The sequence below is a fragment of the Argiope bruennichi genome, chromosome 1 (assembly GCF_947563725.1).
Source record: "Argiope bruennichi chromosome 1, qqArgBrue1.1, whole genome shotgun sequence".
Classification (NCBI taxonomy): Eukaryota; Metazoa; Arthropoda; class Arachnida; order Araneae; family Araneidae; genus Argiope; species Argiope bruennichi.
The window spans coordinates 5,419,136-5,435,930 of NC_079151.1; the positions used below are offsets into that span (position 1 = coordinate 5,419,136).

The 16,795-nt window shown below is 31.2% G+C and overlaps 1 protein-coding gene and 1 non-coding gene across 2 annotated transcripts in view; both read right to left on the reverse strand.

Annotated features, from left to right (window-relative positions):
• LOC129960822 (protein PALS1-like) overlaps positions 1–16,795 on the reverse strand; it is a 190,862-nt gene that overhangs the window by 93,599 nt on the left and 80,468 nt on the right. The window lies entirely within an intron of this gene.
• Trnap-ugg (transfer RNA proline (anticodon UGG)) lies at positions 5,216–5,287 on the reverse strand. Its single transcript has one exon. It is a non-coding gene; the product is annotated as a tRNA-Pro (tRNA).

The following is a 16,795-nucleotide window of genomic DNA, read 5'->3' on the forward strand; positions in this document are numbered from 1 at the left end:
AATAGAAATGAGGAAGTGGTATGTTTAGATATAGAACTTTGAAAATCTATTCCAACACAAAAAAACATTCCAACACATCTTCCACTCCTATGCAACTTGAAATCAGTCCTAGTAATAAAAGCCAGTCAATCTATCAACACACATGCTTCTCTCCAAAACAGTGCCTCCGAATCGAAGGAGACTTTCTCCGTGCCGTGATCAGAATAAAAGGATCCATATCGGAAGCACAAGAACGGAATTTAGGATTCGTATAGCTTGAGATCGCGAAACATTTTGGAAAATAATGTGCTCACTTATTAGCAATTACAAAAGCACGAAAAAAGCAGAATTTAATGTATATGGATATAGCATAATAAAAAGGGTAATAAAATTTGCTAATTAGTTTTAAATTTATTAAAAACAAATAGGATTGTGTACATAATAATTTAAATTATATTTCTCAATGCATAATAGATGCTATAAACAGAAGAAAAAAAAGTTGACTCAAACAGTCTTGCAAATTTAAAACTAAACAAGAAACCTGTATAATTACCAGTTTTAAATGTATATTAAATAATGGTCTGAATTTAACAAAACCGACCGTCGATTTATTGAATTTTGATCCCATGAGTGAGAAATGTGCGTCAGGCAGTTTGCCATACAAAGTTATTTCGTTGCAAAATAAATGAAGTAAAATGCAATAGTTACATTAATTACTATTGCATAAATTAGTAATTAAAATATTTTACTATTGTAATTAAATAGTTATTTAATTACAAAAATTAAATATATTTAATTTTTGATCATACTTCTTTCGTTTTCGTTTATATTTTCATTTCCAAACATAAAGATTGTGTTGTTCGCTACAAGGTGAATAAATAAAAATGGATTTCAGAGGGGCCATGCAATAGTAAAAATACAGTTGTAAAAACTCTGCAAGTAATTGCGAAACGCATCCATCATAAAAGCTCGAGTGAATTCTGATAAGCATTGAATTGCGCACATTGGCTCATTGGATAGAGATTCATTGTGGCCATAATTCATCGTCATGATATCTTAAATAGATTCTTTTTCAAAAGTTTATATTAAAAAATCGATATTTTCTGAAATATCGATTTTTTATAAGATAAAGTGCATTTATATGACGACACAATTATGTATCCCTCCATCCCAATTTTAAAAACACTTGATGATCTCATGTAATTAGCACACACTGTGAATGTGTGTGTATGTGTGCGTGCATGCGTGCGTGTGTGTATGTGTGTGTGTGAAGAATTTCGAATTTTCTCGGCTAAACAATATATAACATATTTTGTTTGAAGCAGAGAATGCAGACTGGAGACATAGACGAGACGTTCTATTTTTAATTTCGTTTTATTCTCTCTCGGCAGGTATGAAACAAGAAGGCGCAAAGCGGCACAAAAGCAGAAGTAAAGAAAGAAGGCAAAAAAGGAACGAACAAATGATCACTAGTCTTATATAACATAGGATTTCCGGCCACTCTCCAATTCAATACACGTGATGACCTTTGACACCTTTTCAAGGGCACCGAAGGGATCACTTTCATTTGAGACGTAGTACTGATGGCGCATTAGTTTTGCAGAGGAATTAATTAAACCGAAAGTGGAACTGGGAGTGGTGATGGCTTATGCTATGTATTGGAGCCCTGAGATTGAAGGGCCCCTAATATTTTGAACAATAATCGTGGAATGGAAAGAAGAGAGAAAGACATTTAACTGGAAAAATCGATGGGCTTGGAAATATATGGTTTATGGAGATATTACAATTTAGTGCAAGTGTGCAACATACTATAAACATAAGGTAAGTAGGTTTATGGTCATTTACCACCCCTACCATGTTAGATTGCATATAGTATTTTGATAATTCATAATATAAAATGTTTAATATTACTTAATCTAACCACGTCTATGCCCACTGGCTGTCAAAAATAAAAATTAGCAGCAAAGAAGAAAAGAAAAAAAAGCTAAATTTTAAGAAGTCACTAGTAGATCTACTTGTGACTACTCATGCAAGATCTTGTCTACGAAGTAATTCTGACAATGAAATTGTATTGACTTCAGAAATTGCAATTCAAGCTTCAACTGGAGAAGAAAGTTCCTCACAAACTACATAGTCTTGTAATGCAAATATAGAAACTGAAATTCGTTAAAGAACTGTATGTTTATACAAATATGATCGAATCAGAAAATAACTACAAAAATAACAATAAAAATATGGGCAAGTGAATATAAGTGATCCAGGTTTGTGGCCAAGTGTTATAACTGACAAATTTAGAACCGGACCTGTACATTACAAAGGTGTTAAAACCGGACCTGTACAACACAAAGGAGGTTTTGCGAAGGAGTGCTAAAGATAGATCATTTTCCTCTTTCTGCTACTTTTAATAAAAGCACCAAATGGTGAGACCCAGATTCGCAGCTGGTTAATGTGTTCAGAAACTCGATTCGGTATTTTGCTTTTGTTGCACATTGTTTTTCAAAAGAAGAGGAAAAAAAAAAAAAAACAATCTGCAATATTTATAGGGAGCGATAATAAGTGGAGATAGCTGTCAAATGTCAGATCATGAGCGTTTTATGTGCCACTTTAATTTGCTTATTGCTTGGAAAGAATGACTAAAACGACTAAATTTATGTTCGTCTATTGATAAAAACAAATCAAGTTACTATAGATAAGGAAACGGAACGATTTAAATTATTATTTCATTGAATTGTAAATCCGACTCTATTTTTATTTTGTAATAATCTTCTACTCCGAGGAACTCATGAAATAATAGGAACTCCTAATAAGGGAAATTTTATGAGTTTAATAGAATTATTAAGTAAATAAGCCTCTGTGCTAATGGATCCTATAAACATAATAAAAAATTCGAAAAATAGAACTGTGCATCATTTAACAAGTAGATCACAAGAACAAATTATCCCTGCGTTAAGAAATAAAGTCTTTCATAAAATTAAAGACGATATAAAAGCAAACAAGCATACTATAATATCCATATGGATTGTACTCTTGATATTTCCCATCAGGAACCAACTTCATTTTGAAAATTTTGAAGAAAAAAAAAAGACTAACTATAAATGAGTCATTTACAGGGTTTATTGAGGTAACTGATCTGACTGGAGAAGGACTAACAAAACCTCCATTGAAAAGATTAAGCGAACTTCGTTTAGATATTACGAATTGTAGATGACAGACATAAGACAACGGTAGCAACGTGAAAAGGAAATAATATAAAGGTGTACAATTTAGAATAATCGCTCTAAATCCTCATCCAATTTAAGTGCTTTGCCTATCATACTCTTTAAATTTATTAATTTGTGATGCCGCATCCAACAATATATATTGCAAAAACTTTTTTTATAGATATTGCAACTTTTTTATTGCTTATTTTATGTATCTAAAAATGATGGAAATTCCACAAAAGCATTTAAACATTATTCTTAAACCATTATGCGACACTCGTTGGGAAGCTAAAATAGATTCTGTTAAAACGGTGTACACACAGTTTGAACAAACTTGTAATGCCCTATAAAACTTGTTGATGCAAATACCGATAATACAGCAGCAGCCGAAGTTTCAAGTCTGTTGGATTTAATACAAGAAATGTTATTTATTTTATGTTTAATAGTATGATTTGCAATATTGTCTAAAATAAACACTCTTAATAAATTATCTCGACCAAAAACAATTGTTCTTGATTGATTTCATTTTAATCAATAAAATTAAAACTGAAATCTAAACTTTAAGAGCAAAATTTAACGCATTTTTTAGAAGAGTCAAAGATGATCGCATGTAATGTGAATATTTCAGAACATTTACCTGAAAAAGAATTCGAAAAAGAGAAAGATTATATTCTGAAATAGAAGAGGGAGTTATAGAAAATCCGGTAGATGAATTTAAAGGTTATTTTTAACACTGTAATTGATACTGTTATTGTATAAATAGAAGACTTAAAAGCGTTCCAAATCGGTTCATGTTATTTAAAATTAATTATTTCAATCATTAATTTAGGGAACACAAATAAGCAAAATGTTCACACACTTTGTGAAATTTTATAACAAATATGTAAATGAAGATCTAATCCAGGAAATTGATTTGATTTCTAATAAAAGGGATGTAAATAACGCACGACACAAGCAATACATACTAAATAAAAATTGTAATGAGTTATTTCTCAATGCATTAATTGTGTTAAAACTGTTTCTTATGTTGCCAGTTACTATAGAGCTCTTTCAGCATACTAAAATTAATAAAGAATTGCCTTCGGTCAAGCATTGTGTACAGAACGCTTAAATTCACTTGCTGTATAAAGCTTTGAAAAAAAAAATTGGAAAAAAAAAGGAATTGTAAATTTTTTAAAGTAATTAATGCATAATGCATGCATAATGTAAATAAACATGCATGGGTAATATATGTCCGTGTTTGTAATTTTTCTATTTTTCAAAAAATTTAAGATCCACAAATTGCTTCTTGCACACAAGCTCCTCTATGGAGAAGGCCAGTTCTGCATAAAACTAAGAAAAAATGAAATTAATCTTTATTACCGCAATTCTCTGTTTTAATAGACAATAATAACAGTTTTCATAGAAATATAAACATTTATTTAATTACTTTTTTATTTTTTGACATTGCTAATTACCTTTCAGATACGTTTGTATGGTAACAGTATATAACAGTTTGTATAATAACCCTTGCGAAAGCGAATCAACTTGCGGATTTCGATTCAAATACATTCTTTTCTAAAATTAATTCTGACATTGTATCAAGACGATTCTATCCTTCAGTTCATTGCTCTGAACACATTCATCTAACTGCCACAAATTCACTATTATTCTATTCAATGCTTGTAGAAAGGAACTTTTTTAGATAATTGCCACAAACTTCGCCAAAGAGCGATAAATTAATTTTCCTGGTATACCACCGGTTATGAATGCACTTGCTTTACAGCTTAGCTTACCTTTCGTAACTGGAATGCGTTTGGAAGAGTCTACTTCAATTTGGGTGGGAAGGAAAAATACTACTGTTCTCGTGCGCGAGAAGGAGAGAATAATTGCGAACGGAACGAAAATTTAGCTATCGTTTGAATTGGCCATCGTGTGTGTGTGGGGGGGGGCATCAAAACGAAAATAGAAGGCTGAAAAATTTGTCGATCGCAGTGTTTTATACGAATACACTGTTTAAGAGATTCCGCGACTGACAAATTAAAAATATTGCATACGGGCTCGGCCGGGATTTGAACCCGGGACCTCTCGCACCCAAAGCGAGAATCATACCCCTAGACCACCGAGCCACGTTAATATATGTTTCGTTCACAATATTATTAGTTAAAAAAAATATTTTTGCGAAGTCCAAAGATTCTTTTCGGCAGATTAGAAAGCAACGGCAATTTCCTTTCAACCAAAGCTAAATGCTTTCAAATATTTTTTAGGTATAAGACAAAAACACTGAATTATTGCATACTGAAGCAATTTGCTTTGCTTCAAAATCTGAAATAAAATATTCAGAAGCTTTGAAGTGTTTAAACTAATGCCAAAAGATTGCAATAGCCGCGGACTCATAATTTATCGCAAATCTGCAATTCTTTTTCAATTAGATGCAGAGATTAATGATCTATAATGAAAAGAAAGAATTTATCAATTAATTCTTCAAATAAATTGTGGGTAAAGATGTCGCCCGCTTTTCTAAATTACGGCTGAATTAAGACTTTATATGTGTCATTTCTGAATATTTCACTTGCAGCTGTTAATTAGTGAATTAAAAGCAAATATATCACCTTGGGTTCTTTCACAGCATACTTGTGTTTTATAGCGATTTTTTTAATGCTGTACCCATGCTCTTTCAGTAATGCGGCAGACGTCATAAAAAACAGCACCGGATTAATCACTGGGATTTATTTAAAGGGGGGGGGGATTATGCTTATTGCATACAACATACAAAATTATACAGAAAATTATTCTGCACGAAATAAATATTATGAAATTTAATCCAAAATCAAAGAAGCAGCCGGTTTTACGTCTTGTTAGGGTAGTAGCAGAGGTAGCACCAGTGGAGGAGGATCCCTTGGCTGGCCTGCCACGCCGGGAATGTCCCTGCCTCCCTGTCGGGGCAAAATTAATTTGCTGAAAGCGGCGTGACAAAGGGGAGGATGTAACCTCCTCGTAGATGTGAAATTTTATTTTACATATCGATGATTTGTTGTGAAATCTGACTGAAGTGTTAAAAAAAAGACTTTTAAATTTAACATTTCACGTCGGTAGTTTTGCAGGTATGTTCAAGTTATTTTCGGTATATTTAAATTATCGAAAGAAAAAAAAATTGTAAAAATTATTCATTTGCATTAATAAAATGTATGCAAAAATCCAAATTCAGCTGCATTAGCACATACTATTTTTATGAGTTTGTTTTCAATAATTTCCAATAAAACGTAAGAAATTTGCCTTCTGTGCTTTTGTTGGATTTGTAATACATTTATTTATTATACTAGTAGTATATAATGTAAAAATCATATTCTTTTAAAATTCGAAATGTACCATTAGATATTTGGGTATAGACACAAAACTGCATTGCATATTTGTAAATATTTAAGTTAAATGCTTTTCTCATGTTTAAATATATTGCTCTAATATTCTTACATGCTAAATTCTTCTGATAAATGCAGTAAGGGGGAAGCCAACCCCAACCTTTCTGACGTTGTTCAAAAAAGTTTTTGAAGTAAAAAATAACACGTGTTATTGTAAGTAACCTCAACGATTTATAATTTGATTGTCGAATTTTTTTTTAAGCCTTAGTTAAATATAACATTGTTCCACTAAAAGAAAACTGAATTCACGAAATGAAGGTAAGTTTATCAGTGAGAGGGGTCATTACTTTCTTTGAAATATGTACAACCGGAATAATATTCTACACAGAAAAAAGAGACATTGACGATATTTTTATAACTTATAATGGGCATTACAACTGGAGTAGAAATCAAGAATTCGACTGAGTCATTATTATAGCCATCATGGGCTGCTCGGACTCATACACAAAAGGTTCTTGCATGAGCAGTACTTCTCTCCTGAGTAACCCTTTACTAAATTGGTTGCCAACTGTGGAAGTCAATTTCGTAATAATCAGTGTCTTAGGATAGCAAAATATCAATTAAATCTTTCCGATAGACTTGAATCACATTTAAAGACAAACATCCGCCAAATTTGAGATGTCTTGTCTTAATAGTTAAGGAGATTTCTTGGTCGGTGAGTGAGGAATATTTTGCTCTTATGTCAAGAAAAAAATACGATTTAAGAAAATAAATTTCTTTTTTTGAAAAGGCGAAATGAAGATAAATCAAGCGCACTCACGTTTTGCCTTCCAGGTTATAGATTATAATGAAATATTTTCAGCAGAATGAAAGCTTCTGTCATTTTTTTAAAGTTGATCATTTTTACATAATTTTGATCGAAAATTTTCTCCACCTTTATTTTTTGTTTAATTAGATTTCTTCAAGATATTAAAGTTTAGCCTCATACATTTAAACAATTTAAAATTCAGAAAAGGAAAAGCCTATCATTTTTTTTTCAAAACGCGCAGCACAGATTATATCAAAACCAAAATCATTAGAGACCGAAATCCTTTTTCAGCCTCTCACTTCTTCGTAGATTGTCTCAAAAATCATTAGTGAGGTGCCGAAAATCACTTTTCGCCTCTATCTATTAAGCAATTACAGCTATCGCAAAAATTTTAATATAAAAATGGTTCGTTTTAACAAAAGCGCTAATTAGACTCATTTGATTTATTTTTCCAATTTCAATTTTAAGAAGATTATGGAAAAAGGAAAATCAAAGCCCCACCCTCTTTTCCACCGTCTTTGAGTTGGTTGGTTTATTTACGATTTTACTCTCCTTGCAACACATGTCAAGATGATTAAAATCCAATCAAAATGACTCTAGCTATTGTTGCTCATAAGATAACTTGAGCAAAGCATCACGCACATGTATCCTCAGACTTCTGAACAGAGAGTTGGTTTTGGGTTTTAGGATGATTGGTGAAGATGAACAGAAAATGTCTCGAATTCGTGTCTTGAGAAGCGTTACAACAGGCAGGCTTCCTGTAAGGAATGAAAGAATCTACCTTAAAATCTGATGATATGAGTATGGTAAGTTAGAGTATTTAAAATAATTAAATTTTAAACATCACATAGCAGAGAATATATTTTATAGAATATTTTCTTTAGCAAATTGTTACAAAAAATTATTAAGATTTCAAAATAACTCTGATTATAGTTTCAAGCGTTATAAATTTTGGATATTGCAGTTCTGCAATTTCTATGCGTAAGTCATTCCTGGTGAAGGCTTTCATTACTTTTTGTAACTAGCTACATTTACTGGAACGCGATCGATGGAAGGTTTAAAAAATAGTATCTGCTCACGATTTTGACGATTTCTTTTCTATTCATAGCGAAAGCCTTTATGTTTTACTATCTCTCTTTATATATAAAACTCACGTACTTAACACAGAAATTGTTTTTATTATTTACTTTCGAAGGGCAACACTCAAATGTAAATAAATCGGCTTGAAAATATTTCAGATTTTATTGACGACTTTCTACAGCTGAACTTAACTCAATGCTTCGGTTAGTTAATGAATGGAAGCGTAAGATATTATTAGAAATGCTTGGAAGAGAACGGGCCATTTCACAAAAAAAGAAAAAAGAAAAAAAATCCATTCATTCAGAGGAAAAAAAGGTATCATATTGATTAAAAAAATGTGCACCAAGCAAAAGGTTTAATCAAACGCGAATAGACTTAACAGTCTCCAGATAGGTAGAGACTATGACTTGCTTAAGAAAATTGATGCTCATATTCTCCTAAAATATCATCGTACATTTTTTTTTTTTTTGCATTATCATAAAACTTATATCTATTTCATGTATCTTTATCTTTATATCTATTTCATGCCCGTATAAATTTTTAAAATCTGAAACACAATCCGAAACAAGTTTTTAATAATACGACAAAATTCAATCTCATTCATGAAAAAGCTCAATTGCAAGTTTTTACCAATGTTACAATATTTTTTTAATTGCTTTCTCTGGACTTTTACTCCGAAGTAGGATTTTCACTTTCGCTTTTATTTCGTTGTGCATGCATGCTCTTTTAAATTTGAATCGCTCAGTAGCTTGAAGTAGATTGATTTATTTAAATTTATGTTTTTCGCTCTTATCAAATAACAAGTCGGATTTTTTTTTTAAAGAATGCATTTCATATTATTAGTTCAACAGCCTTGAAAGCTCTCAACAATATGGGCAAACAAACTGGTTCGTCAAAGACAGCTAGATGATATTAAGAAGGTGTGATCGTATTTCTTAGTTTTAAGGCCGAACAGAGAAAGCCTTCGCAATTGCTTGTGAAAATAAGGGGGCAGGGAGGTTACATTTTTACTTTTCTGATACATTTTAAATTCTGCCAGTAATAAAATGTGTGAAATGATTGGCATGGACGTACCTACAAAGCGGCGAGATTGTACTCTTCTCGAAAAATCTCTGAGGCACTGCGGAAATAAAAGATAAAAATAAAATCTTTAAATGAATTGTACAACATTGTTAATTCATTCAAGATAAAAAAATATTTTAAAATAAAATCCAAATAAATTCAGAATTTTAAGAACCTTTGAAATTAAGAAAATTAATTATTTCCAAAAATGAAATACTCTTAAGAGAACTGGAAAGTTATCGAAAACGAAAATTACCAGAATTTCAGTTGTAAATTAAGAGGATTTTTAGCAAGAAAAATTTTATATCAGATAGAAAATTTAGGACATAGAGAACGAAGGATTTATTTTAATTATAAAAGAGTAGAAAAATATTTGTTTCTTAAAGTATTTGGTTTTCTATCGAATATGTGATGTGATTTAAAATCGAATATGTGATGTGATGAGATGGATTTAACCAGAAATCGGTAGGCTCAGGAAAATATAATTGAGTAAAATCTCTCAAAAAATTAGCATAATATATGACGGGTTTAATAATTACAGTGGAATTTTCATTTAAATATGCAAATAATAAAAATTTCCAAAAAGAATGAATGTTATGCAGCTTGAAAATCTAAAAAATATGTATATTGTGTGATAAACAGCCTCTAAAGGTTCATTCTATTGTGCAAAAAAAAAAAAAAAGTTAAACATGTTATGTAGATGCATAATATTTGTGAATCTTATTCAATAAAATTACATGCGATTGTAAGGAATAGAACGTGTTTTCTGCATAACAAAGTTTGAAAAGAAAAAGAAAAAAAAAAAAAAAAAAAAGCGTTTTTCGAGAACAAAATGAAAATTTCGCCGTCGAAATAGTTTCTCAAGTGCGAGAAAACAAAGAAAACTAAGAGAAAAACCGGATTTGGAAACCTTTTTCACAGATCGAAAGAAGCATCCAAATCTCGTCGATTACTTTGTCGGAGGCGAAAAAGTACAGTCAAGGAAAAAAGCAAAATTGCTATATTTATTCCATTGTTCTACAATCTAATTTAGTTAATTATCTTATCAAAGGTTGAACTGTTAACTTATAATCAAATTTTTAAGATTATGAATTTGTCATGTTACATAAATCGCTCAAATTCAACTGATAATTCAGTTACGAAACTTATTCGATGCGTTTTAAAAATCGAGCTCGTTCTTCTTTTACAGAATGAATGAGATTGTGTCCTTAACTTGGAATATTTCACTCCAGACCTCCCTGACATTTTTATCCCAAAATTGCTCGTGTAAAGGAGGAAGAATTGAATTCTTTTGTTTTTTAACTCTTTGTTTTTTTAATGTGATATAAAAGTAAGCAAATACCTAGAATATGAATGAGTATTTAACTACGGATGTTTTATAACTATTGGCAAAAAATTATCCAGGATATACTAAATAGAAAAATGTAAACAAATAAAATAGGCATCATTATTAGCTTCTTAATTTACTTCTTCTTGAAATTCTTTATTAATTAAGAAGAATTAGACAAGATTTATCGTTTCATTTCTTGAGATTGCAGCGTTTCTTCGTCTTCCCATTTATGCTTTAATGCCAAATTAGATTTATTCACAACCTATCGGCGAAGTTATTACTTGCATTTGATCACGCATTCTTCGGATATGTCTTCAAATGATGGAACCAATCATGACTTTTTTTTTGTTATCATCGTCAGTGCTGCGAAAAACTCAGCTTCCATTTGTAAAATTTTGAAAATTGACAACTGTGGTGCCTTTGTGAATCGATGATAAGCAACAAATGAAGTTCTGAGCGCGAAAGGAATGAGTGGACCACAGAGAGCTGCTCAGATCCGCCCGAAGGTGGACAGAAAAATCTGAATCACTGGACAGCATTGGCGGGAGTCGAGGTCGAATACTAAGAGCCATCACCGGCCACAAACCCCTCCTGAAGAAGACACGTCTCATCATCGATAGAGGGCAGCTGGGCTCGACAAATTCTGTATCCATAAAAGTGGCAAGAAGCAACCACCATTCCGCAATATTCATCCCCATGTATCAGATGCCACCCGAGGATTGGGGGGGGGGGGTAGTGGAACACATAAATAAAACTGGATATTTTGTTTAGCCGTAAGATCTCCGAAGTGTGCAATGATGAAAAAAATTCAAGTATAAAATGTTGTCTTTGGCAGTCAGTGGGAATATCAGAAATTCAGAATAACTTTAAACATCATTGATTAGTAAACGAATAAAGGTAAAGAGCTATTCACAAAACAAATTTCAAACCGGACATTTAAAAAAAAAAACAGATTTTATGGGCCAATTATTTTTGTATTAAGTCACTAAATGGTTCTGTAGCTATCGGAACGTTGCATTATAAATAAGGCAAAATGCATTCAGTTTGTCTTTCTTCTTTGAGGAATGCAATTATCAGATGAGAAACCACACTTTTTATATCTTTAAATGAAAATAGTGTCGAAAGATTTCATCTTGTTGCATTCATTGATTATCTTAAATCAAACCATCTAATAAAGGCACGCTCTGACTGACTATTCAGATTTGCTATAAAACCTAAAATATTCTACTTTATTTAAAGATTTTTCAGTTTCAAAGAACAGCAATATAAAAAAAGGTGTTTTATAGTATTTACCATTCCACAAATTTTGCCTTTTTGAAAAAAAAAAGAAAAAAAAAAAAAAGCCCATGGAAAAGGAAGTGTGCTAGATTTTTCTTGAAGCGAGTCTAGTTTATTTTATTTTTAGAGGGTCACGTGATCCAGTCAACAAACCAAAGTGGGGGAAAAAAAAAAAAAGTTGCGATCGTGATAGGCAAAGAAAGCGAGGCAGATATTGATTCTGGAAAAGTTGTTTGACAGAAAACGAAATCGCTGCCATCGAATCCCATTTTAAGAAGAAGAATTTTCCTGCATTTGTTGAATAGAAATCATATCTGTTTACATTCGAAACTAAATTTCAATAGTGATAATCGTATGCAATAGCTCAAATGTATAAAAATATTGATTTTATAATTTGGCATATGGGTGGGAAGAAAAGCAGCGACAAAATACAAAACTATTAAGCTATGAATTTTTTTTTTACCCCTCATCCTTTTTGAATGCCTAAAATCATGTCAGGGGCTTGGTTACTTGCGTATGTCAATCAGTCGACCTATGAGAAATAAAATTTCATACTGCTACGAGCTAAGTGGATAAAATAAGCGATTTTAACATCAAATGTGCACATTTCTAGCTCATTTTGAACTAAATCTATATGTGGGGAACCTGTCTTATCGGCCGCTCATCTGCCAATTTATGTTATATAGATATTTACTAGCCTTGCTCAGCTTTAATAAAAATTCCAAACATTAAAGCAAGAATAATTGAAATATGAAACATATAAATACTCTGAATAAATTGAAATTTGAATCGTAGTAATTATTTATTCGACATTTGAATGAATCTGTGGGAATTTATCTTTGATTTCGATATCCATTGTGGATGTCGAATGAATGTGCGTATCACATGGCTTTACCTTTAATGATTTCTCTTCACATAAATGCATTTGATTGAAAAATCATTTCTATATTCTGGCATTTCGGTGGGGCATCATTAACCGTTCTGCTATGAATCGCTTATTCGATTTTTCTTGAATTTACTCTAAGCCAACTCCCCCCCCCCAATCGAATCAAAACTGAATAAAAGCAAGCGATACATTGACAGTTGAGTTCTTAAAATAGAAAATGTTGTTCTATTATCGAGAATGTACGGTTCCCTAAAACTTCAGGAATGAGTGTAAAAAAGATTACAAAATTCCGTTTGAAACCAATCATGTTAAATTGAACTTGGAAAAGATAGGCAATGCCTAGAAATTATATTTACGACATTTGGAACTGCGGGCGATTAGTCACAGATGATTCTCAAAACTCGGCGAGGGGCACATATCGACAAGATTTTGCATTATTTTTATTAATGGGCTGAACATACAATTATGACTTGGTAAAAAATAGATTTTTGCACTTACATATTTTTTCTTTCTTTCCTTTTTTTATCAAATAAATAAATAAAACGGATCAACTATTTTTTTTTATTATTAAAGTAGTCTTTTTTATTTGTGATTGAATTTTCTGATAAATATTTTGAATTTAAAAACAGCGGATAACCATAAAATAGTTTATGAGTGCGTGAATAATCGGCAGTTTAGTGTTCTTAGTTGAAAAATTTGAAATCTGCTATGCCAACGCCAATATTTTTTCCGTGTAATACTAGCAAAAAGTTACTTATTTTAATAATTCACCTTTTGAATTGTTTACTTTATTATCTTAAAAGTTAAAAGGAAAGCTGAAAAATGCATTAGTGCACAGCAACCTTTCTTCTGATAACTAACTTTTATCTTCCGTTCACTTGAAAAATCCCAAAAAACATAAAATCAATCCGCTCAAAATAAAAATAAACAACATGACTTTTTCTTTTTGTGAATGGACTTCCATATAAACGTATTTTTATTTAAAATTCTACAGAAATTCTCAACAGTATCTAAAGATAAATTATTCATTAAAAATAGCCATCAGCTTTTTTTCCAGTTATTGTTATTTAAATTGATTTGCCTTCAAATGCTCAATGCAAAGTTCTACAAGCGGGAAGAGAATTTTAAAGGGGGGGGGGAGGGGAAGTCAACTTGTTCCTTCTATTGTCACATTGCAGAGTATTAAACTGGAAAACTTTGTTCAAGGGTAAGAATAAAGTTTAAAAAAAAAATCCTTTTCCATAAAAAAAAAAGAAAAAAAAGAAGGCATATATATTCCAACATTTTAAATCACCATCTCTCAAACTTTATTTAAAAAAAGATTGTCGGCGAAAGACGTTTTCTTTTCTTTTTGTGAGACGTATTAAGTAACTGTTTTATATGATTACTGTTTGAATAAGGGAAAAAATAGCATCAGTCAAAGGAAAAAATAATTTTACTTTCTCGCAAATTGACAAAAAGTAGGATGAATGTCTAAATTTTATATCGTGCAAAATCCGGAAAGTGCATTTTTGTCATGATGTTTGTCTAATAAGAATAATAATTTAAAAAGAGAAAAGGGCAAAGAGCAAAAAGCATGAAATTTTATATGAAATCTCATTGTCTATTTTTGCTTTCAGCGAGTTATAAAATGGACCACGATAGTTAATTTGTTTCTACCTACTGATTTATCTCTTGGAGTAATTAAATCTATTACTAATACATATATTTATTATTTCTTTATTTTTTATAATTTCTATTCCTTGCACTTTAAAATTTTTGCATTCATCATTATTTGCCAATATAGCATTCTTACTTGATGAATATAGCATTCTTACTTGATGAATATAGCATTCTTACTTGATAATTAATAGGAGGTGGTGATGAATCTGAGTGTGAAAAATCATCCTAAAATACACAAAATATATATTTTGAAATTCATTGCAATAGAACATTAATAAACATTATCTTCTACGATGAATTTTACAATCCTTCTATGAGATAGTTATTATAAAAAATGACATTTAAATTACGAATTAGTTTTAAATTCGTAATTAGAATAAAATAAATTGCCAAACCTGATAGTTAATTACGGAAAATATTAAAATAATTTTTTGCTCCCGAGAATTCTCAATGGCAGAAAAATTCAGAATTCAAGCAAATCAGAAACTGAGTGAAAAGTAAATTCCAAAACTCGTTCTCTACGAACGTGAAGCAGGGCAAGTGAAATAAAAAGAAATGAAGCTAACAGTCAGGCGCCATGATATTAAGCAATTTTCTTTCAGTAGCCATACATAATGATAGTATAAAATCTTTATATCATGATCTTTATTTTAGTCCCAAGGCAAGTAAATAAAGAGATGAAGTTTGAAAGTGGCTGAGTCCTCAAGTTGGCTTTGAAATATAATGTTCGATGCATTGCTTCGTTCGTAATTTAGATTTTCACTTTAGAAAAAGAATTTGGCAATTTGTCCGCAGAAACTCTTTTGCAGTTTCCAATAAGATGAAGTTTCCCATTTCCTTCGAAGAATAAATAGCAAGCAATAGAGTAAATAAAAAAATACAGAAAGTTCAGGAATCGTTCAAATGAATGTTCGCGAAGCCTGAACAAAACAAACAACAGCTCTGTTTTTACCGAATGGTATTTGTAAAGAGCTTCCTGACTTTCTTCAGAGCAGATTACTTTCATTGTTTTCAACTTGAGGTTTCGGTGTCTTTCTTTGGTTATAAATTTTTACGTTAGTCAGCTTTTCAGTTTGTATTTCAATTTAATCAGCTTTGATTTTATTATTTTATTCCGATGTTTAGAATTTTGATGAATCTAATTGATGTTTTAATCGTAGTTTCATATCGTAAATTCGTGTCGTATTGTTGAGCACTGGGATTTCTTATCAGCTATAATGATTCTCACTATAGTTATTTTATCAATACTAATAATAATCAATAATTATCGTCATCAATAATCATTTCAATAAAATTTAAATAACATTTACTTTAGTAATACGAACAAACATTACATTAATGCAAGTAAAAAAGGATGCTAAACAAACTAAACTAAGATAAGCAGATAACAGGGGAAATTTTTAATTTCATTTCCAATGAAGAATCAAAATCATAGTATGGCAAGAATGGTCTTCTCTTGATTTAAGTTAAAGCGGCGTGTTTTGTGTTTTGAAGTATAGTGAAGTGCACTGGAAAGTCTGTGCCAAAATTTAAGACAAGCTTGCAATTTTGGTGGAAAGACCACGTACCGATACCGACCATTTCATAAATTTAAGGAACTTGCATTTCTCAGGCATTCGGTTCACATACAAATGAACAGACAGATCGGCAGACGATCAATATTTCTGTCAATTCATGACCCAAAATGTTGGCTTTCATTCATCAAGATCAGCTTAGCCAAAGATGGCTTCTGTGGAAAGAGAATCGCGTTTAAGGATAGGAACGTATATTGTTTTAACAAACAAATGAAGAGCATAGTTTGGGAAAGACAAAGGCATGAAAACAGCTTTAGAAATATTACATAAAAGTTATGATAGTGCTTCAATCCTTTTAATACCTATTCCTTACTATTTTTGGAGCTCTAATCATTTTTGCTAAAAGGTAGATACGGCCTATCATTCGAACTAAGAGTGTTCTGCCAGCAAATTTTGATGAATTTTACTTTTAAATTTGCTCTAACTGTGCAGGTCAAAGTGGAAAGCATTGATTACGGTGAACTTAGCACATATTTATTTATATTTTAGATATTGCATTGTTAGTAAAATTTATGGGCTCGTTATATTCAGGGATTAAGTACAGAATATTTTATGGCTGAGAGCCCGCTGAACATACACCTTGTCAAAATATCTTCTA